This window comes from Mixophyes fleayi, chromosome 2, assembly GCF_038048845.1.
Source record: "Mixophyes fleayi isolate aMixFle1 chromosome 2, aMixFle1.hap1, whole genome shotgun sequence".
Taxonomy (NCBI): Eukaryota; Metazoa; Chordata; class Amphibia; order Anura; family Limnodynastidae; genus Mixophyes; species Mixophyes fleayi.
In genome coordinates this window covers 119,445,591-119,468,496 of record NC_134403.1, presented here as the reverse complement: position 1 = coordinate 119,468,496, position 22,906 = coordinate 119,445,591, and positions in this window count along the sequence as shown.

Genomic DNA, 22,906 nt, shown 5'->3' with positions numbered 1-22,906 from the left:
GTCCTCTGTGTGTAGGAAATAAAAGGGACTAGGGGCTAGATTTACTAAGCTGCGGGTTTGAAAATGTAGGGATGTTGCCTATAGCAACCAATCAGATTCTAGCTTTCATTTATTTAGTACTTTCTACAAAATGTCAGCTAGAATCTGATTGGTTGCTAAAGGTAACATCCCCACTTTTTCAAACCCGCAGTTTAGTAAATCTAGCCCTAGGAGGGAATAGAGAATTATCTTGTACTTTGTATATTACCTTTGCAGTATTGAACATTAATAATAGTCAAAAGCTCTATTGCTGGTCAGCAATTTAAATCAGGTCTACTAATTTCAACATCCGCATAAGTTAAAAAATAGAAAGATATATTTTAACATGATACTCCCGATAATACTTGTAAAGTCATCTTTGCTAATGAGATAATTAGTCCACATGCGCATAAAAATTTTACTATAATATGCCTTGAAAAATATAATAACATGGTACAGTCTGTTTGATCCCATTTCCCTAACATAATTAGAATTAGATATTGCCATCATTTTATGATTAAAATATATCTTAGAGACCATTAATTTTTATACTTTCCATTTCAGTAAGTTCAGCATACAAACTAATTACTATAAAGGTCATTGTTCTCATTTTACAATACCAACAGATCATTAAAACTGCACAGCCATGATTATGTTGATGGATACAATGAGGCATTCTGAGAATAACATTTTTGTCTGCATAAAAACAACTGTCATATTTAGCCAACAAAGTTGCATACATCTAAACACAAAACTCCTGTGTATTAGTAGCCAGGAGATTTCGAAATGAGCTTTCTTTATCAAACTTACAGGTAATATTTTGTATAGCCATGTAGAACCCACCAGATGAAGGACATATGTGTGACAAAATAATAGTATAGAATTTAATTTAACTAAATTGTTTATAACTAAAAGCAATCTGACAGGTGATCTAATCAAACAAAGCACCTGATGAGAACTCCTTTGTAAAGACGAGGTGGGAGTGTCACCTGTCCAAGATGTTGTTCATGTGTGCATCACCAGAAAGGTGCCTGTGTCACAATATATATGACTCATAAACAGTATGTATAGTATATATGTTATTATATATTTTTTTAAATAGTAAAATAAACACATCACATTGTCACAAAACCAACACTATTCTATTGCATTCTGTTCATTTTAATTGGGCTTAGTTTATAAAACAAATGTCTTTTTTCTGAAATATTCTATCATTGGTGGCTAAAGAACATTTTAGAATATTCAAGATTAAATCCTTAAATTACTAGGGGGGATCTTATGTGCTCAGAACACACAGCACTTTTGAGCGATGAAGCTATATTTTTTCAGTTGTGACATTGACAAATGATTATAATGATTAATTGATAATTAGTAAAACTCATGTAGTAGAAATATCTCAATAAGTCATTAATTCCCCTAAAAGCAAAGGCAATGTTTTAGTCAAAAATGAGACCTTTATCTGGTTTCTATTTTTGGATAAATAAATTACTTTGTGACCATCTGATGATGCTACTTCTTCATAACTGAGCATTTGTGGGGAGATTTCAAAGATTTTTCATAGGTGCAATTTCAGTTAAGTTAGAGTGCTGTTGGACTTTACTTATTAAAGATATTTGTATACATGCCTTAATTGCTTAACTTGCTGTAAAAAACAATGAATAAAGCAAATGTGCTGCATTTTTTTAGACTTAGTCCAACATACTGTATAACATGTAATTAGATGGATACATTGTTTTGTATTCAAACAAAGCACAAGTACACTTTTTTGCTATATTTATATATTCATACACTACCAAACTTGATCTATACAGTTATAACACATGATACCAATATACCATATACTCAATAATGGGAAACTTACAAGATTTTGGGGACATGAAACTGACTGATATCATGAGCAAATTAGTAAGACAGGGCCTGATTCATTAAGGATCTTAAATAAAGAGGTATCTTATTTCAGTCTTCTGGACAAAACCATGTTACATTGCAAGGGGTGCAAACTAGTGTTCTGTTTTGCACATAAGTTAAATACTGACTGTTTTTTCATATATGCACACAAATATCAACTTTAAATTTCAGTGTAGAAATAAGCTATCAAGTATTTGTGTGCAACATGAAAAAACAGTCAGTATTTAACTTATGTGCAAAACAGAGCACTAGTTTGCACACCTTGCAATGTAACATGGTTTTGTCCAGAAGACTGAAATAAGAAACCTCTTCATTTAAGATCCTTAATGAATCAGGCCCACAATTATTCCTAACAGCTTCTAGTGACTCTCTCCCGACCAAGAAGTAAGCAGCAGAGCAGGGAATCAGGAAAACAATGGTGAATACATCATTGTGGGGGTAGTGAAAGTTCTTCTTTATTTTTGCGACAAGATTGGAAGTACTGCTACAGACAAGTCATTACATAGGAAGTCCTGCTACACACTAGACACCAAAATTGGCTCTACATTTTACAACTGCCACTACAAAGGGCTCTGCGTTGTATGCTAGCTAAGAAAATGTCTCAGGTTTGTATATTGGCCCATAGAATTAAACTCCATCTTACTTTCCAAAAGGACAGATAAATATATTGAAAATAATTTGTTGGGGGGTAGAAACTTTTGAAACATAGGCTTGTTGTTTGCCGACAGGGCTAGTCATTTTTATAAGAGACTATCCTAAAAATCTGAAATATAAAGCTTTTCAAGAAACCAAGAAAAACATTTATTACCCCACACCCACTGCTCAAGGGTGTGGGAAGAGCCCTGGTGCTGTCAGTATGGGCCAGTTATCCCTATGGAGGGGTCTGCATTGTTTTTGCAGACCCCAACTCCATAGGGAATCAAGCCCTGTGCTTACCTACCTGGAGCTTGTAGGCATCATGCCAGGGGGACCCCCATCTGTAGGTTACCCTGCTATAGTGTCAGAAGCCCTGGCTGGCTAAGCTTAGGGCTGGTTAGATAAGGATCGGGAGGACCCAGCGCTGTTTGTCCCCCTGATTTTCCTCTAGGCTGGCAAGACTAGGGTTAATATGAGTGTATAGCCGCTTGTATAACCGTTGAACCCGTTGGCTATTTTAATACTGCCATTGTGACTGTCAGCATTTTCACTATCGGCAATCACAATGTCAGGATTTTATCCGTTTCAGTGAAAGTCACTGAACTGTGGGGTAGCTTTAGACAATAGTATATTACTCAATGATCTATTGCAATATATTTTATCTATTCACAGGAGTCTGCTGACCTGGCCTTCAAATCTTAATCCTTCCTCATTCCACATTTACAAAAGAAAATTTAAATAAAAAATAGATATCAATATAAGTTACAGATTACAACTTAGTACAATGGTGCCTTACACACAGTCAATGGTCTTTGACTATATCTATTTGACACAAATATTATTTTTCACAAAGTCTGCTGCCTCAATTTTTATGATAGCAATTTGCATATACTCCAGAAAGTCATGAAGAGTGATCAGATAAATTGCAATTAATTTAAAAGTCCCTCTTTGCTATGACAATAAACTTTATCTCAAAAACAACATTTCCACTGCATTTCAGTCCTGCCACAAAAGGACCAGCTGACATCAGGTCACTGATTCTCTTGTTAATGCAGGCGAGAGTGTTTACGAGGACAAGGCTGGAGATCACTCTGTCAAGCTGATCGAGTTAAAATAACAGACTGAAAGCTTTAAAAGGAGGGTAGTGCTTGAAATCATTGTTTTCCTCTGTTAACCATGGCTATATGAAAGAAACATGTGCAGTCATCATTGCTTTGAACAAAAAGGGCTTCACAGGGAAGGATATTGCTGCTAGTAAGATTGCACCTAAATCAAACATTTATTGGATCATCAAGAACTTCAAGAAGAGAGGTTCAATAGTTGTACAGAAGGCTTTAGGCCGACCAAGAACATTCAGCAAGTGCCTGGATGTCTCCTAAAGTTGATTCAGCTGTGGCATTGGGGCACCACCAGAGCAGAGCTTGCTCATGACTGGCAGCAGGCAGGTGTGATTGCATCTGCATACACAGTGAGGCAAAGACTTTTGAATGTCCTGGTATCAAGAAGGCCAGCAAAGAAGCCATTTGAGCGTGAGCACTACCATCAGTCCTGTGTCATGCCAACAGTAAAGCATCCTGAGACCATTCATATGTGGGGTTGCTTCTCAGCCAAGGAAGTGGGCTTACTCACAATTTTGCCTAAGAACACAGTCATGAATAAAACATGGTACCAAAACATCCTCCAAGAGCAACTTTTCCCAGCCATCCAAGAACAGTTTGGTGACAAACAATGCCTTTTCCAGCATGATGGAGCACCTTGCCATAAGGCAAAAATAATAACTATATGGCTCGGGGATCAAAACATAGAAATGGCCAGGAAACTCCACAGACCTTAATCCCATTGAGAACTTGTGGTCAGTCTTCAAGAGGCGAGTGGGCAAACAAAAACCCACAAATTCTGACAAACTCTAATCATTGATTAGGCAAAAATGGGTGGTCAGTCAGTCAGTATGTGGCCCAGAAGTTGACTGACAGCATGCCAGGGCGAATTTCAGAGGTCTTCAAAAAGAAGGGTAAATACTGCAAATATTGACTCTTTGCATAAACTTAATGTAATTGTCAATAAATTATTTCACACTTATGTAATGCTTGTAATTTTACTTCAGTATACCATAGCAAAATATGACAAAATGGTCTAAAAACACTGAAGCAACAAACTTTGTGAAAACCAATACGTGTGTCATTCACAAAGCTTTTGGCCATGACTGTTCATGCATGTCGTACTCACACAACATCTGAAAGTGAATTAGCTGGAGGGGCCAATAAAAATGCACTGCTACATGCACTAGTTTTACGCCCCTAAAGTGACTTACTAACTTATTCATTAAGGAACGTATTAACTATACATGTTTGAATACATACTCAACAAATGACATTTCAAAAGACTTTTCATCAGATCCACGCCTTTTCGAATACAGATGTGCATATGCCCGATGTATGGGCATTACGTTCACTTTGAGTTCTTTGATGATTTAGGCCCAGGATGAAAGGGGACTTGTAAACCTATATACCTTGCCTTCCCTTTTTTAAGAAATTATCTGCATCTGTCAAGAATTTATGCACATTTTAAGATAGTGGTAAATCTAAGTTTATTTTATTTTAAATGTAACCCTTCTTTGGAAAAATTGCCACATAAAATCCTTGCTTAAAATTGAAGTGGTTTAGGTTGCATATCATATTTTCACTGCCTTTTTGTTAAACTTACAAAGAAATAAACTTTTTTTGTAGATAGATTACATGATTCGGTGCTTGTCAGATGATATGCTAATCATGATACCTATATCTACTTGCACTCCACACACATACAAAAAAGCTAATATGTTCATTTACTGCTAAATATTTGTCTTAACCATGTGTTCCTCTTACTTTTCCATTGCCCCACTTCTTATCAGTTTACAGTATGAAGCATTGGAAACTGCACATCAATTGAATGGGTGTATGTCACGGGCAGTTGCTCTTGATCTTATAAAAATATATGACATCATGTCACTAATGAACACAAAATCAATTAATTCATTAAAGCAGAATCACATTTCATTCTGTGTATTACCCATTTAGTACTGATACACTATGGAGGCCTGTAAACCACACTTCATTTGTAAGTTGCAGATAATATACTTTTTCCTTTATGATTTTTATTAATTTCCAAAGATATATTCCCTTCAAACTTCTATTATTAAGATATTATAGGCTAATAAACCCTAGAGGTTAAAAATATATTTTGTAATGACTCATAAGACCTGCAGTAGAAGGTGTTGTACCAGAGAGACACACTCTCTCCTCTAACAACTGCAAATGTTTTTTCACTATTTTGTGCATTGTTACCCAATTGTAAAGACCATATTTAACTTCTGTTTCATATATTGCATATTGCATATTTATATTATAATCCCTTCAATATACAGCACTATTTAAAATAGTGCAACTTGTTAATATATTAATAATAATAATAATAATAATAATAATAATAATATGTATTATTATTATTATTATTAATATTATTATTATTCAAGAGAAAACAGTAAACATGGTTGTTAATTGGTGGTGAAATAACTATCATAAGTTTTGATCTATATTAAACAAACCTGGTCACTAGATTAGAATAACTGTCCACTTGTAAGTAAGTCAAGATGTTAGATTAATCTTTTATTTAACATTTGTCCCCACATTTAATATTTTTAGCACCATAGTAAATTGCAAATTAATTGGTAACCTTTAAATTCACCAGGACTGCATCACTTTTTTCTGTTTTTTTGTCCAAGCTCTATAAATTGACATCTATTATATACTGCAGATATTTCATTTGCTGTCTTACTTCACATTCTTGACTGACTCCAGGGTGGGAATATTTGTCTTCTGGTATATCTAGAGGAAGTATTTTCAGTTTGCCAATCTAGTTCATGATAATACCTTAGCAGCCTAACTAATGGGTCTTATTTGACATTTGGGTCTTAAATGGGTCTTACTTGACATTTAGGACATGATTGATGTTCAGATGTAAGTCCATTTCCATTATGAATCTTGCATGAAAAAAGCTCTGCACATGCTCAGAATTGAACCTTACACAAATGAACGCAAATTCATGCCAATCATGTCCTAACGCAAATTAAATTTACAACAGTCTACGACTTGAAGGGCAGAATTGGGGTGGGAAGGGGAGGAATAACGTAGGCAATGTAAGGGTGTGATGATGCAGACGCGGCTCTTTCATGTCTTGGGTTTCTCTTAAGTACCATGGTTTCAAAAGTATCAATAGTACCAATTACAAGGCAGGTGTTAATGCCGACTGTTAGTGATGACTATCCTGGCATAGTCTTTGTTTTAGAAAAGTATATGTATGCATGTTACTAGGTAGCACAGAACAGGGGTATGCAAGTAATATATACCATAGATATCCACTTCTTGTACTATACATATTAAAAACATCTTGACTTATGTATTATTAAAGTAATTTTATCGCCTACCAATAAAACACTGTCCAATGCGATTGTTGTCGTTCCACAGCACAAAGATATTTAATTGCAAAATTTAGCAGGATTTACAGCAAGTCATTATTACGCATAAAAGTTATTACAATAAAGCAGGAAAGTATAAAAACTCTGAATTCATTACATCTTCTCTAACTCTTCATCCAGGCTCAGGAAAAGGTAATCATGTGTACTGTGTAGTCAAGCAAAGAGAGAGAGAGAGAGAGAGAGAGAGAGAGAGAGAGCTGGTAAAACAGCTTGATAGTATCCATTTTCAGTATAGAAAAAACTACTGATGATGTCATGGCATGTTTCCATAGGTTCAGGATCCAGGACAGTCCAGTATAATGTAGGTCATAGGTCGTTTCAAACAATGCCCTCCACGGTTGGGGGGTCAGCTCTCCAACAGCTGCCTACGTATTTTCCCTCCAAAAAGCTGGTTCAAACTGGTCTATTAGCATTACAAGCACAGTATTACTTTGACCATTTATCTTTTATCATCCATAACTTGCATACGCAAGGTGCTATCGCTTAGCCGGTAGTAGCGAATGTCTGATGGTGAAAAGTGGATTAAAATGACAGTAAACATGATACATTTCCTATATCCTGAACCTTAGATGTCAATAATATATTATAATTTATGTATAAATAATCTAAGACATTTTACTAATAAATAAATGTGAATTGGAACCTTAATAAATGTGCATTATTTACAAGTGTAAGTGCGAATGTAAATGTGTGTGTTATCAAACCATGCGATTGCGTCATAACACGTGACATATTAATCACAATCGCACGGTAAATCAATATTAATCAATTTGGTTTACTTCATCCAATTATTTGACTTCCACAGTATGTAATGTAAAGAAAGTTGATGTATAAATATTTTTTAAACCAACCATATTTTTATTAATGATTATACTGTTTAGAGTTGGTCATTTATTTTATTCTAGTTGAAGTACCCAGTGTTGCCCGTGTTTAAATCTTCAAGTTATAAAGTTAACAAAGAGTTGTATGTAACTGACAACATTTTAAAAATAATTAGCAACTTAGAAGTTCTTCCAACACACCCATTAGGTGGCTGTCCAGTGTTGTTTTTGCTTTTATATTAATTGTTATCCAAATCCATCCAGTGGAAGGTCCACAACAAGCTCCCCGGGTTAAAAGTTCTGGCGAGCGTACACTAACAGGAGGTCTGAGCAGGACATCAACCCCCTAGTAGGGTTTTCTAGGATCCAATAATACCAGTCTGTGAATTTTTCGTCCACATCCATCCAGTGGAAAGCTCAGAACAGACTCCCGGGATTAAAGTTCTACCCAGCGTACAGCTACGGGAGGTCCGACTGGGACCCGAAACCTCTTAAAACCTGTTCAGGATCCAACTTGACCACTTTGCATTGGTTTCATCCCAATCGGTAAAGGGGTGTCCAAATGCATAACCGGAAAGATAAATAAACCAAATCCATTCTGTGGAAGGCCCAGAACAGGTTTCCAGGGTAAAGCTCTGGCAAGCGTACACAAACGGGAGGTCCGACTGGGACCTTAACCTGCTAGCATGTCTTCTGGGATCCAGTGTTACCAGTCTGTGAACTTTAGGTCCAAATCCATCCAGTGGAAGGCTCAGAACAGGCTCCCAGGGTCAAAGTTCTGCCCAGCGTATACCAACGGGAGGTCCGATAGGGGCACTTCTGGCTATATTTGTTGCCTTATTAGTGATTAGATTTAATACTGTCATTCTTGTCATACAGTATGTCTTGTAAAGATTTTGTATAAATTAGTGTGTTTTAAAAACTTCAAATCTAAGTAAAAATATACCCTGCGATTCACTCTCCCACTACTCATACCCCACTACAATGGCCTTCCAAAGGCATGTCCATCTTGTGTACCTTGTGTACCCTCTCCCACCTGCTCTGAACTAACAACAAGCACTTAATAATAATAACAATGAATAGACATGAAATACTATATCTGTTTCCTTCACTGTTACTTATTATTATTATTATTATTATTATTATTGTTTATTTATAAGATGCCACAAGATTTCCGCAGCACCACACACACAATACAAAACAGTAGACCATTTAGGGTAAAACAGTACAAAACAATAAACGAGTATTACCATGACTCCCAGTGCTCCAGGCAAAGCAATAATAGTGTGGCTGGATCAGAAGAAATGGTATAGAGACAGGAGAGAAGAGGGTCCTGCTCAAAAAAGCTTACATCTTAAGGGGAGAGCAAACAGACAGCAGGCACAATGGAGCCATTAGGGATCAAGTGCTGTAGGAGCGAGAAGGGACAGGAAAGAGAGAGGTGAAGAGAATGAGTACAGTGAGAGGGTTAGGTAGATGGCTGGTAGGCTTTTAGGAAGAGGTAAGTTTTAAGATCCGGTTTTAAGGAGCACAAATTAGGGGACAGTCTGATGGAATGTGGGAGGTCATTCCAGGGGAGAGGGGCAGCTCGGGAGAAATCTTGAATTTGGGAATGTGAAGTGGTGATCAGGGTGGAGGAAAGGCGACGGTCATTGGCCGAGAACAGGGAGCGGAAGGGAGTGTGAAATGAGAGGAGGTTCGAGATATAAGGGGCAGTTGAGTGAGAGAGGGCCTTGTAAATAATGGTGAGGAGTTTGAAAGGAATTCTGTTGGGGAATGGGAGCCAGTGTAAGGCAAGGCAGAGATGGAAGACAGAAGAAGAAGAATGTTTTGAAAGGAAGATTAGTCTCTCAGTATTAAGTATAGAACTAAGGGGGGCAAGGTGAGAGCGGTGGAGCCAGTGGAGATTAGGGTACAGTAATCAAGATGGGAAATGATGAGCACATGGAAAATGGTTTTGGTGGCATCCTGAGATAGGAAGGGCCGGATGCGGGCAATGTTACGTAGTTGTAAGCAACCAGATTGGGCACAGGATTGGTTATGGAACAAGGAGGAGGTGAGTCTAAATGGAGGAAAGGCCATGAGTTCTGTTTTAGCATTGTTAGTTTTAAGAAAGCGTGGAGACCAAAGGAAGAGCTTAGAGAACCCAAGGAAGTAATATAAAGTGAGAATAGTAGAGTGCAGAGAACAGAGCCATGAGGGATTCCTACATAGAGGGGGGAGGGGTGGTCCATAGTGTCAAAGGCCACGGAGAGATCTAGGAGGATGACCAGGGAAAAGTGACCCTTGGTTTTAGCAGAAAGAAGATCCTTAGTAACTTTGGCAAGGGCGGTTTTGCTTTAGTGCAGAAACTAAATTGTAGAGGATTGCGTAGGGAATTATATGAGACAAACCACTCCTGTAGTTTAGAGGCGTAGGGGAGAAGTGAAATTAGGCATTAATTAGCAAGTGATGTGGGACCAAGACTGGGTTTTTTGAGGATAGGAGAGATAAGGACATGTATAAAAGGGGGAGCGGACGATTCTAGTGTAGAGCAATAGGTTTAAGAGGTGTGCATGGTGTGAGCAGACAGTGGGGGAGACGAAGCGAAGGAGGTGAGAGGGGATGGGATCTAGGTAGCAGTTAGACTGCGGAGAGGATAGAATGAGGGAGTGGACTTCTACACCCAAGGTAGGGCAGAAGAAACACCAGAGTTGGTTATTTTAGGAAGGTGGAATAAAGAGGGGGGGTAGGAGAGGAGGAAGGAGGAGATTTCGAGTTTGATGCCCTCCATTTTTCTAGTAGAAAAGGGAGGTAAAGTAAGTAGCAGAGAGGGATACTAGAATAGAAGAGGCATGAGGAGAGTGTTGAATGTGGAAAAGAGGCAGGGATTAGAGGACTGAGAAGAAAGGAGGGACTTAAAGAAGGATTGATTAGCGAGGGAGAGGGCGGAGAACTAGGAAATGAGGATACATTTAAAATGAAGGAAGTCAGCCAGAAAGCAAGATATCCTCCAGGGACATTCAGCAGCACGAGTGCACTTCTGAAGGAAGCTGGTGAATTTGGAGTGCCAGGGTTGGGGAATTAAGCGGTGACAGGGAACAGAAGAGGCAGGGTCAACAGCATCCAGGGCAGTTGTGAGGGAGTGGTTATAGAGAGAGGTCACCTGGTCAGAGCAGACCAAGGTGGGAAGAGGTGAGAGAAGATATTAAAGGGAGGAGGAAAAAGAAGTAGGGTCAAGAGCATCAAGTTTGCGCCTAGAGAGGGTAGTTTTATGCTGGGGAGAGCAGGGGAGGAGGACAGAGTGAAGGAGAGGAGATGTGATCGGAGAATGGGAAGGGAGAGTTGGAGAAGTCAGAGAGAGCATATAGATGAGAGAAGGCAAGGTCAAGGGAGTTACCAATGCAGTGGGTGGGGGATAAGGTCCACTGAGTGAGACCAAGGGAGAAGGAAAGGGTGAGAAGTTTGATGGAGGCAGGGTCAGAGGGCTTATCAATAAGAATGTTAAAATCTCCAAGTATGATGGACGGGAGGTCAAAGGAAAGATAGTGGGGAAGCCAGGCTGAAAAGTGGTTGAGAAAAAGGGAGATTGGGCTAGGAATGATGTAGATGACAGAGACACAGAGATGGATGGGGGAGAAAAGGCAGATAGAGTGGACTTTAAAGGAGGAGAAAAAGACGGAGGGCACAGTGGAAATTACCCGAAATGTGCAGTTAGGGGATAGGAGGAGCAGCAGGGAAAGCAGTGTCAGTAAAAGAGAGCCAGGTTTCAGTGATAGCAAAGAGGTTAAGAGAGTTGGAGATGAAGAAGTCGTGAATAGCAGGCAGTTTGTTACGGATGGATCTGGAGTTTCAGTGGGAATTGGAGTAGGGGAGGGAGGGAAGTGGGGAGATATGGATGAGATTGGCAGGGTTGCTGGAGTGTGGGGAAGGGTAAGGTTGGGACGGGGAAGTGGACCAGGGGTGAGGATGGGTATAGGACAGAAGCAAGGAGGCATGGTGAGAGACCGTGAGATGAGGGTGGTGGAGGAGGAAGAAATAACAGGGGCAGAAGAACAGGAGGAGGGGACAGAAAGTAGAAGCAGGGGCGAAGAGCAACAAAGACAATCAGTAGTGCAACAAACTAAATAATTGAACTAAATAAAAACAAAGTAAAATGCATGCAATAGCAATTATGTAATGCTATGGGTGGACAATACCAGACTATACCAGACATGGAGAGCAAGGCAAGCGAAAAACAAATGATGAGTGACCAAGGGTACAGGTGGATCCTTGTTCAGAATGTCCACAGGAGCTGGAGTTTATGAGAGTCCAGGAAAGAGTATAGGTGAAAAATCAATTAGAGTCAAGCTATCATTTATTTAGTACATTCTACAAAATGATAGCTAGAATCTGATTTGTTGCTATAGGCAACATCTCCACTTTTCAAACCCGCCAACAAACTCTCATTTTGATATAATTACCCCCATGAGAGCAGGTGAGTCCAGGGAATAGAGTTCAAGTAGCTAGGTACCAGGATCCAGGGGTAAATGAGGTCCAAAGGTATTAGAGGACAGTAGGGAGGATAGGAGGGTAACTACGTGAGGCCTATAGATAAGGGTCTGTAGGTGGCCAGTGATTGAAGTGGATCAGACGGTAGCAGTATCAGTGGGTGGATGGACAGAACAGGGAACAGGGACAAGGTGAACACTGTGGTGGTAGATAGAAGGATAGGGACAAATGAGATAGTCAGCAACATCAAGCAAAATAACATTTACTTATCACTGCTTGTCTCCCTTATGCTTATGTTTGTCCACCTCCTTTCACACTCCTCTCCTCACCTCGGTCTGCCTCCCTCATCTCTCCATAAAAATGTAAGTGTATGTTGGGGAAAATGATGGTTCTAAAGGGTAATAGACACTACCAGGGCAATGAGAATGTTTAATTTTTAGTTCCAGTACATAAATGCTGTGAAGAAAATATAATTTTAATTGAAGTTACAACACACCAAGAATGACAAGATTAAACTATTTGTGAGCACTCTTATATGCTGTGGGATGCATATGTTTAATATTCTAGCAATTAATATGTGTCATACTTTGATGCATGGTGTAAAGAAAACACATTAAAAGTAATTTTCTCTTTTGTAAAAAGAAACCTAAGTAATTTGAAAGGTATAGGAAGAAGAAAATGTTGTGTGATAAGTACTCATTTACATGTAGATTGGATAGTATAAGCATCTTAATTACTACTATCATCAAGACATGTGTATAAGTATTGGGTACTGCAATATATATTCAGCAAAATTTGCACAAAATACGTTATTCCTCATATCAATTAAAAAAAAAAAAATCCCCAACTGAAGGAATGACAATGCTAGAAATATAGAATAAAGGAGGAATTCTCCAATTAAACAATAAAATGTATTGACTAAGTAAAACTATACACTCTAAAAAGAATTAAACACAAAGACATTTAGAAAGGGTAACCATTAATAGTATAATTCTTAATGATCACTTTGGCAGTATGAGAAAATGACAAATCATAGGTAAGGGTTAACCTCTTGGAAGTCCAAACCATTTTTCATTGAAGAGGAGTTTTGGCCTATTTAAGGGCTCAAATTTAGTCTAGGCTTGGCTGGTGTCTGGTGAGAGTTAAAGTCTCACAATTCTCCACTGAAAGAGCCTATATATGATGAGCTTTCTGCATTGCTTTGGTTTGCTGTTTACCGGTATTGCTGTGTATACTGTAGACCTTCACAATAATTCTCCTGTTTGACCCTGACTCAAGACTTTGGCTGGTGCCTTGTTGTTAATCCAATAGAATTACAAATACTGTCTGGTTAATTTAACAACACCATGTCTTCTATCTTATTGTTTTCCTACTGTGGAGGGTATAGATCGATTCAGGAAATTAAGAGATAGGTTTAAAGTTTAACATTGACTTTATCAGGCCCAAACATCAAACACGGCAGGAGAGTAACATGGGTGAGGTGGGTTAATGTTAGGAGTCCAGGGTCTATAAAATGGAAACACCATTTACACCAGTATAGGATTACACAGTGTAAGGCAAGAAAATGGTCTGTTACTCTGTCAACCGTTAAATTTTTCCCAGATTAACAATTGTTTTCTCAAAGGGGTTAAGATGACCAGTTGCTGAAGGACCCAACCTATTTGTTTACTGTAGTTTTTCCTAAAGAAAATAATATTTAACAAAATAGAACAACGGTACTTGTCCCCTTCTACACATGGTAATGATTGACCATTCACCACAAGCAGAAATTTAAATGCTTCACTCAAAGCAGTGTCTTTTCTTTGAGTGGCTTTTAAATTTGACAGGGATACAAGGGAAACACATCTTTAATAATGGCAGATAAATCTGCATCATCATTGTTAGTTTGCTATTAAACCCCCTTCCCCTCTATAATCTCTAGTGATATCAAATACAAATGATTCTTCTCTCTTTTTCCGGGGTTTAAGTTTTCACCTGGGACAGGAAGATTTAATGGGAAAAAGGAAATGTTTCTTTACGAGTCTCTAATGTATCACTCAAGACCTATGATTCCTTATTCATAGGTTAGAAAAGTCTGTTCATACTCAGCCTATAAATACAGGAGCCAACAAGTAAGGACATATATTCATGCCCTCAGTGTAATGGCTTTTCTCCATATAGTAAAGGAGACTTGGGCAGTCAGAAAGTACCAAACATTCCCATTTATTCACCCAAAATGTTTGATACATTTATGGGACTAAGGCTCAAAGAACTCGCACGGAGGCTTGGTCCTTTAGTTCTGAAGTTTTTCTTGGGCCAGTAAGTTGGAGGAGGAAGCTTAGCTCTTGGCTCTTGCAGTCACAATAACACATGACTGACCTCTTTTATCGTGTCTTCTATTACAATTTTATCTTGACAGGACATAATAAGCCCATGTGGGAACTTCAAGTCAGGGGTGGTGCCCTTGGATCTACCTCTCACTTCAGCTGTAGCCAACGATACCAAGTCAGATGGATAACAGACAAATTGAGACAGACACTAAGAAATCCATTAATATACTGTTTCAGCAGTTTTTTATGTGTGGGTTGCTGGCTGCATCTACACACAGCTGCTGTACAAGGGCTAAAGTCCTGTTGGATATAGAAAAGATGTCAGCTCTGAAGCGTTGGAACTGTTGGATAAGTGCCTCTATAGAGACATTCTTGAGTGCTAATGGTTAGTATTTGACTCAACACTACTTCTACCACCAACTTGTAGAGGGCATGATTCGGCTCTGGACTTTGGAGATGAACAGCAATAATTATTTATATTCATTCTGTTGAGTAACACAATAGCAGTCAGTAATTAATTTTAATATCTTAATAATATGTATATTTTTACTATTAAAATCAACTGTTATTTTTATTTTATTAAATCATTTAAAATGTCATTAAAAATACAAACAAAATACAAGAAATGTATTATACAACAACCTTATTATATCATCTAGTAAATAAATGTACTATATGAATTTAAAGTATAATTTAATGCATTATATTGTGAATGGAAAGAACAAGTGTCATATAATGACACATTAATATAAACAACAGTTTCAGCTCACACATCCATCCCACTAAACATCCTCTCAAATGGAGTGTGGATAATAAATTTCAATAAGCAAAATGTCCTTGCAAATTAACCACCGGCTCTTCCTTTTAATATTAATATTTATCTCAAAGTTATAAATAGCTTGTTTCTTATAGATGAATAAATCCAAGGTAGCAATATTATAATATGTCAGATTATATATTATGCAACTGAAAGTAATAGTGACCTGAGCCACTACTTACTGTGACCATAAAAGCTTTCCCTACTGTATTTCTAATAGAGGTATATTATGAAACCCAAAAAATATAAATACAATGGCGCTTAAGAACTAAACTTGTAAATCAAAATAATAACAATAAAATGGATTTGTGGATAAAGTAAACACAATAATTCATAATAATATAAAATCACTAATAAAACGACTGCCACTATTGAGCTCAATGTGGATATAAATGGTATCAACACAACTCATTTTACATATACAAATTAAGGAACAATTATAATTTGTATATGTAAAATGAGTCATGCTGATACCATGTATACCTACATTGAGCTTGATTGTGGCAGTCATTTTATTAGTGATTTTATATTATGAATTATTGCATTTACTTTATCCATGAATCTATTTTATTGTTTTTTTATATTGATTTATTAGATTAGTTCTTGAGCGCCATTGAATTAATATTTTTTTGATCCACTCTTTGACATTTGGGGTTTGCAGGACCCATCCATTAAGCAGCTGAGAACTATTCACATACATAGCACTGAAAAATATGAATCTTTTACTTAAAATTAAGAAACCATGTTACACAGCCATACCTACCACCTGAGTGAAGCCGTCGCTCAATCCAAAAGGTTGTTAAATTATGGTCAGGTGTAGAGCATTGTGTATGAAGCAGACTGTTATCGGGATCAAATTAAAATGCCCTGATATTTCTCTACTACCTGTGGATTTCTCAAGTGCATTATTGAAGTAACAGTCTGCTTCCCACTCAGTCCTCTACATCAGACCATAGTTGAACATTCATTTGGATCTAATGATGGCTTGATTACTTTTACCACTGAGGGTAGCTACAGCTCTGGGACACCTTTTCCTGTGATACCATCACTGATGTTATATAAAAAGCCAAGGTTAGAAAAGAGGTATGCCCAATTATTAGTTACAAGTGCTTTATCTACCCACCCTTGTGTATTATAATTTAGCAATAGAGATGGTATATATATATTATATATATATATATATATATATATATATATATATATATATATATATATATAATTGATGCACATTAGATTGCATCCCCTGCACTAGCCAACCTTGGCTGGATACTATGATTTTGAGAAACACAAAAACACACAAAAGTGCCTGCCCTATCCTATTCATTGCTTTGCTGATTGCTTTAAGTAGAAGTACTTCACACAAAAAGTATGGTTCTTTACAGCACATTTTAGTAAAATATTAACACAAATGCCTTAAAAACACATTTGGGCTTCATTTAGAGTTGTATGCACAATGACTTTTTGGGGTAAGACTATATGCATCTCCTTATTCTTGTGCACACCAAAATTTGTCCCTATTTAGATTTGTGTGTATAATAGACTTGCATCCCCTTATACCATTGAGAAAAGTAAGAGCGTATTCACATAAATGTAAAAATTGGAAAAAAGTGGATGCATCCCTAGATTTGTTTCTTATGATGCAAGTCTGTTGTGGTTACTGGAGAACAGGTGAAAATGTAAGCAACATGATGATGAAGAAGCCCCCAGGAGGACTATCTTGCGGCTTCTGACTGGCTGTTTACATATTGACCTTCCCAGCTGATTGAATTTATTCATTACTGACATAGCCATTTGTTCACATTACATATCTGTTATTTTCATTTGGTTTGCTGCTCATTTAATTTTAAAGGGGTAAACATCAGATGTAGTGGTGGTTGTATTTCTTTACATTTTATATGAAATATGATATTTTTGCATTTATTAATAACTGTAAGGGCACTATTATCTTTTGTGTATATATGACACTTCATTACATTTTTAAGTTATGTACAAATAAAATATAAGCTCTGACAGGCAAGGTCTTCTCTTCCCTATGTTTTATGTGTGACCACTGTCTATCTACATTGTCTGTCCATTGTCATGTTTTGTGCCGAATTTTGTGGGAGTACTATGCTGCTGTATATTCACACCCACAATTACTTATCTATAATTGTTTGAACATCACTTGCTTACAATCACTGATCTTGGCTGCAAGTTATTATTCATTCTGTCTCCATCTCAACTTGCACTTAACCCCATAAGACAAGTTTGCCTATCATTTAACAAAGAGAACATGAGTGGAAGACCCACTTGTATTATACATTGCTAATTATTACTGTTACCATCTGTTTACTAATGGATCCAGATCTGAAAATTATCCGGAATGAGTGTAAGGAAGCTGAATAACAATCTGGATACAAAATGGAGTTTAGCAGCCATGATGTACATGGTCTTGCCTTTTTATGAACTTTCTTCTAAGAATGTGCTTATGCAGTGTGCTCTAACTATTGATTATTTAGAAATATTGATCAGAGAATTAATGTCTGCTTTTAGCAGAGATTTAAGCTTTTTTTTGTCATGTTTAAATCAGATAGGTACATTATTTGAATGGAGATGCACCAATAATATTTGTTCAATCAGTGCAAATGTCAAACTTAAACAGCCCTTTGCGAAAGGTGCCAAGATTATTACTTGTAAAACTTATGTGCAAATGTATAACTCTCGCCATCTGATCTGCTAAAACTTGATGGTCCGTGTACATGTGAATCAATAAACTTGATTAGTTTCTACATCAAAACTTCTGAGACTTCTTTGGTAAAATGGCTTCACCTACACCAACTAGTGGCATTCAGTTAGAAAGCACATAGTCTGGCTTAAATATGGCAATATAAAAAGAGAAAAAGTTAATAATCCCTGTTAATTGTTTATGATATGAAAAGTAATTCCTCTCCGGTTCATCTCTGTTTCTACATTACCACCCCAGTACCAGGAGTTCTCGGACGTTTTTTGTGAAAATAAGGCTGCCAAACTTATACCTCATCACTTCTGGGATTGCGGTATTGAGCTTTTTCCTGGGAAACCTATTCCTGAAGGCTGCATCTATTCTCTTGATATTCCAGAGACACAGGCCATGTCAGAATATATTCAAGAAAATCTAAAGAGAGGCTTCATCAGGAAGTCTACCTCCCCTGCTAGTGCTGGTTTTTTTTTTGTAAAGAAAAAAGATGGTGGTCTCGATCCATGCATTGCTTTTCGTAACCTCAATGCATTAACTGTCAAGAACAGTTTCCATTGCCGCTGATCTCAAAGCTCTTCAATCAAACTAAAAGAGCTATTGTCTTTATTAAAGTAATTCTATCGTTTTAAAATAAGCATTGCCCAATCAATTGTATGTGTTTCCAAAGCACAAAGTTATTTATTTTTAGCAGATGTAAATAGTCAACAATTCAATACATTATTATATTATAATAAAGTACAGTACAGCACAGCCAATACCAAAAGTTACATACATACCGCTGCAATCGCTGCACTTCCATGGGTCCCAATGGAACAGTGTATCTGTTTAGATAACTGTGGTCAGAGTTGACTGACCCTGGTGGGGGATGCAGCTAATATATACAGTCAGTGTTTCATTGTGAACAATAGAGATGACGTAGCTTGCTTCCATAGGTCCAGGCACAGGGTGGCTTCAGGGTAAACAGTTCATAGGCTGATTCAATCTAAGGAATCCAAAGGAGGGGGTCGTCTCTCCAGGGGGTCTGCTCCTTTCATAGCCAGCATCATACACAGGATTATTCCCTAATATCAATAACTAAAGTATGCAATGTGCGATCTCTTTGCCGACTGCACCGGACAGCTGCTGATGATTAGGGGATCAATATGATATCAGGCATGACACCTTTCCTATAACCTAAACCTTTAATAACACTACAATGTACATATAATCACTATATATATATATATATATATACATATATATATATATATATATAGACTAATAATAAACCAAATACTATCTGCTCCTGAATTACAGTGTAACAGAACCAATATGAAATTATATAAATAACTAAATGTTGTAACGCGAGTGTGTGCGTGCGTATTTTACAGTGCGAACGCACCACGCCACGTAACACATGGCGTACGGATCGCATTTGCATGGCTAAACAATATTAAACCAATATACTTTCGTTCATCCAATTATACGACTTCAACAGTCCACCCTTTGATAGTTTAAAAAACTATCACCTTAAAGATGTTATATGCAGGATCTCAGTACCACGTTTCATTGTTATGTAATACAAATCCTCCTTGGTGTATGACCACGCTGTTTGTAGATCTAAACAAGTTATCGTAAGAGAGAGTCTCAATCCTCTAAACGATTTCTTCTTTTACTATAAACCGTACACTTCTGGAGCTTGGAGATAACCTTTTGTATGCCCTTCAAGGGTGCAATAAAACACTTAATACATTATTTGGAAAGGTACAAGGTACAGTAGAACATGTATCAGCTATACAGAATTCTCTACTACAGTTCTTAAAGTTTAACAGGTTCTTCTGTCCAACGCATGTCTTTAAGCTCAGAATACATTTAAACACTTCATGTTCATCAAGAGCATCATCCTATGTCTATCAATAATGTCATATGCAATCTCCTTCAGCCTGCGTTAATATACACACTTCTAATAATGTCATCAGTTCTTTTCATCAACACTTGTGGGCGGGCTATTGTCTGTTCGTTCTTCCCAGTCTCCCGATACTCAGATTTAACAGTGAGCGGCTTGCAAAGCATTGGGAGACTTCAGAATAAGGGACCTAGGTGTCCTACTTTTTCCCTTAGTGACCTCCCGCCTATAGTTCGGGTACCTCAAGAATATTTAGTGGAAAGAGAACTAATCCTACTTGATATAATCACTGAGGCACGTGTAAGCATGCCCAGCACTTTGTTTGGTCTAAAACCTTACCCTCTCAAGAATGATAATCATTCTCAAGGATGCCTGCTCAAGTCCGAATATTACTGGACTGGCATCGCTGGGTGTGTCTCTTTTTAACCATGGGGTCGCCGTACTTACGGACGTAATGCTACTCAGACAATAGCCCCTCGCACTTTCTCCAAGCTCCAAGGTTTCAAAAATTTTCCTTTACCCCTGAATTGAATAGAGTAATTGACTGGACTGATTATGCTACTAACTTCTTCATCCCCAATACCTCCTTATCATTACCTGAACCAGTCTCTGTCATCTGCTAATAATCAAAAGAATTAACCGTCCTGAGAAGAGAATGAAATGAGAGAACACAAAACAGGAAAAACTACACCTTCATGCTGGACAACAGTCTTAGCCTTTGGCTCAGGTGCAACTAACTGCATTTGAGGCCTTCCAGAACAGACTCATGAGTGCCCTTGGACCCTTCTCTGAGTGTTGGCCCCTCTGCAGTGGGTGGAATGGGCAGGGGCAAACGCAGGATCTGAGGAGGGGGGTTTCCACGCCACATCTCCAGTATATATAGTTATTGGGTTACTGGGTGAAGCCAGATACTGCACACAAGCAATCTTGTATGGTGTTTCACCAAAGACAAGCAAACTTGTATAGTGTTTTAATTCATAGACCAAAGACTCCATTTCTTTTGCTTGTGGCCAGTATATGAAACTAGAAAGCTATTTTCAGATTATTTAAGATAGCCATATAAACCCTCACCTCGTTCACCAGGGAACACAGCCAGTGAGGTATTGCTGGGAGATATGTGAGGGAGGAGCTGCTGCGGCCGCGCATGTGCAGCAGCTCCATTTCGGAGAGGGTGAATTGTACAGCAGCCGCGGCGCTGTCAAACAAGCGTCCGCGGCGGTGCTGTCTAGGCAAAATGGATTGCATGTTTAAAGACATGCATTGGCGCACGATCGATCGCGGAGGGGAGGGGTTTCTGGCGAACCAGAAACCCCCCCTGCGTGCGCCCCTGATGGGCACCAGTGTGTCTCTGCTACCCTTGAAGCCGTGATGCTGGTAGCCTACACCTTATACCTGTCTGTCAAATAACCTAAGCTTAAGAAATTTCTGCTCCACAACTTACTCTCCCGATCCAACATCCTGACAGTTAGTGTGACTTTTCAGGAAACAGTGTTTTAGACGTTCTTTGTTGCTGTCTCACTATTTACCTTCTCTCAAGATCTAACCTAGCCTCCCAGTTACAATCTCATCTCACGAGGGGTCGAGAACATTTCAAAAACTGACAGGTTAGGAGTCTGCCCAGGAGTGATCTTTTGGTAGCGGGAAAGGACTAGTGGCCGCAGCTATCAGTCACTTCAATCAAGTTCCAACTCTTAATCTATTCAATTCGTTCTATCGAGTACCACTACTTTATGTTCACACTGGTTTATGGCTAACTGAAAGTATGTGATTTGTTACCACTACTCATACATTATACCTCTATTATCAATAACATGAATACCCCTATCATCTATTATAACTCTAGGACTATCACATTGAATAACAAAAAGTTTTGAGTATGACACAGTAATACATTAGACACATTTCAATACACCTTTACCCAGACATATTTCATTGGTACACCAGTGTATACTTGAGGATCCTGCATGGTGGTAATTGGATGACGTGTATTTGTTTTACCTGGAGGAAAACCCATCAGCAGGAGGGATATGGGATGGCTCTATTGGTCTACCTTGTCCATCTCTCCAGAGTCCACCAGACTCCTCACCACATCTCTTCACCTTCCAGACAGTTTATCCCTCAGGTAACACAAATCTTCCTATATTAACCAATATGTGTATGCGTGCATGTGTGTGTGTGTTCACATTTTAAAACTTAAAAAAATACAACGAAAAACAAAACAAAACATGGATTTGTTAGCTGTCACATAAAACCCTGCTGTCTATTTGACAGCTATGTTCGCCCTGGTGTGACAGCCATGTATGGTCGTGTGTGTAAGTGTGGACTTTACTAGCAGCTACTTCAGTTGGTAACTGTGTCACTGTATAAAGTCCTCTATGTAGTGTCCTAATCATGTGCTGGTATTGCTATAAAACGATTTCTCAGTCACCTCAACATCGCCCCCTAGACTAGAAAAATGCTGAAGACCAATGTATATCAATCGATTTTCTTTTCTCTGCCAACTCACATGTCATTCTCAGTACCTCACATTCAGCTACTTGACTAAGTGGGAAAGGCAAAGGGGTCTATTTCTATAACACTTTCTTCAAATATAACAGTATCCAGTACATGCCTGTCTAACAGTGAATTAATATAAAACATGAAAATTCTAAATTTTCTAGGGTTTCACATTATGTCGTATCTTGTGGTAAAAATCCTACTCCAATGTTCTATACAGAGATGCATATCTGTATGCCTAACCCCCAGCAATCTCCTATCCACCCTTTGTGCATCCATATAAAGGCACAATTTTGTACAGGAGGCACGAATCATAA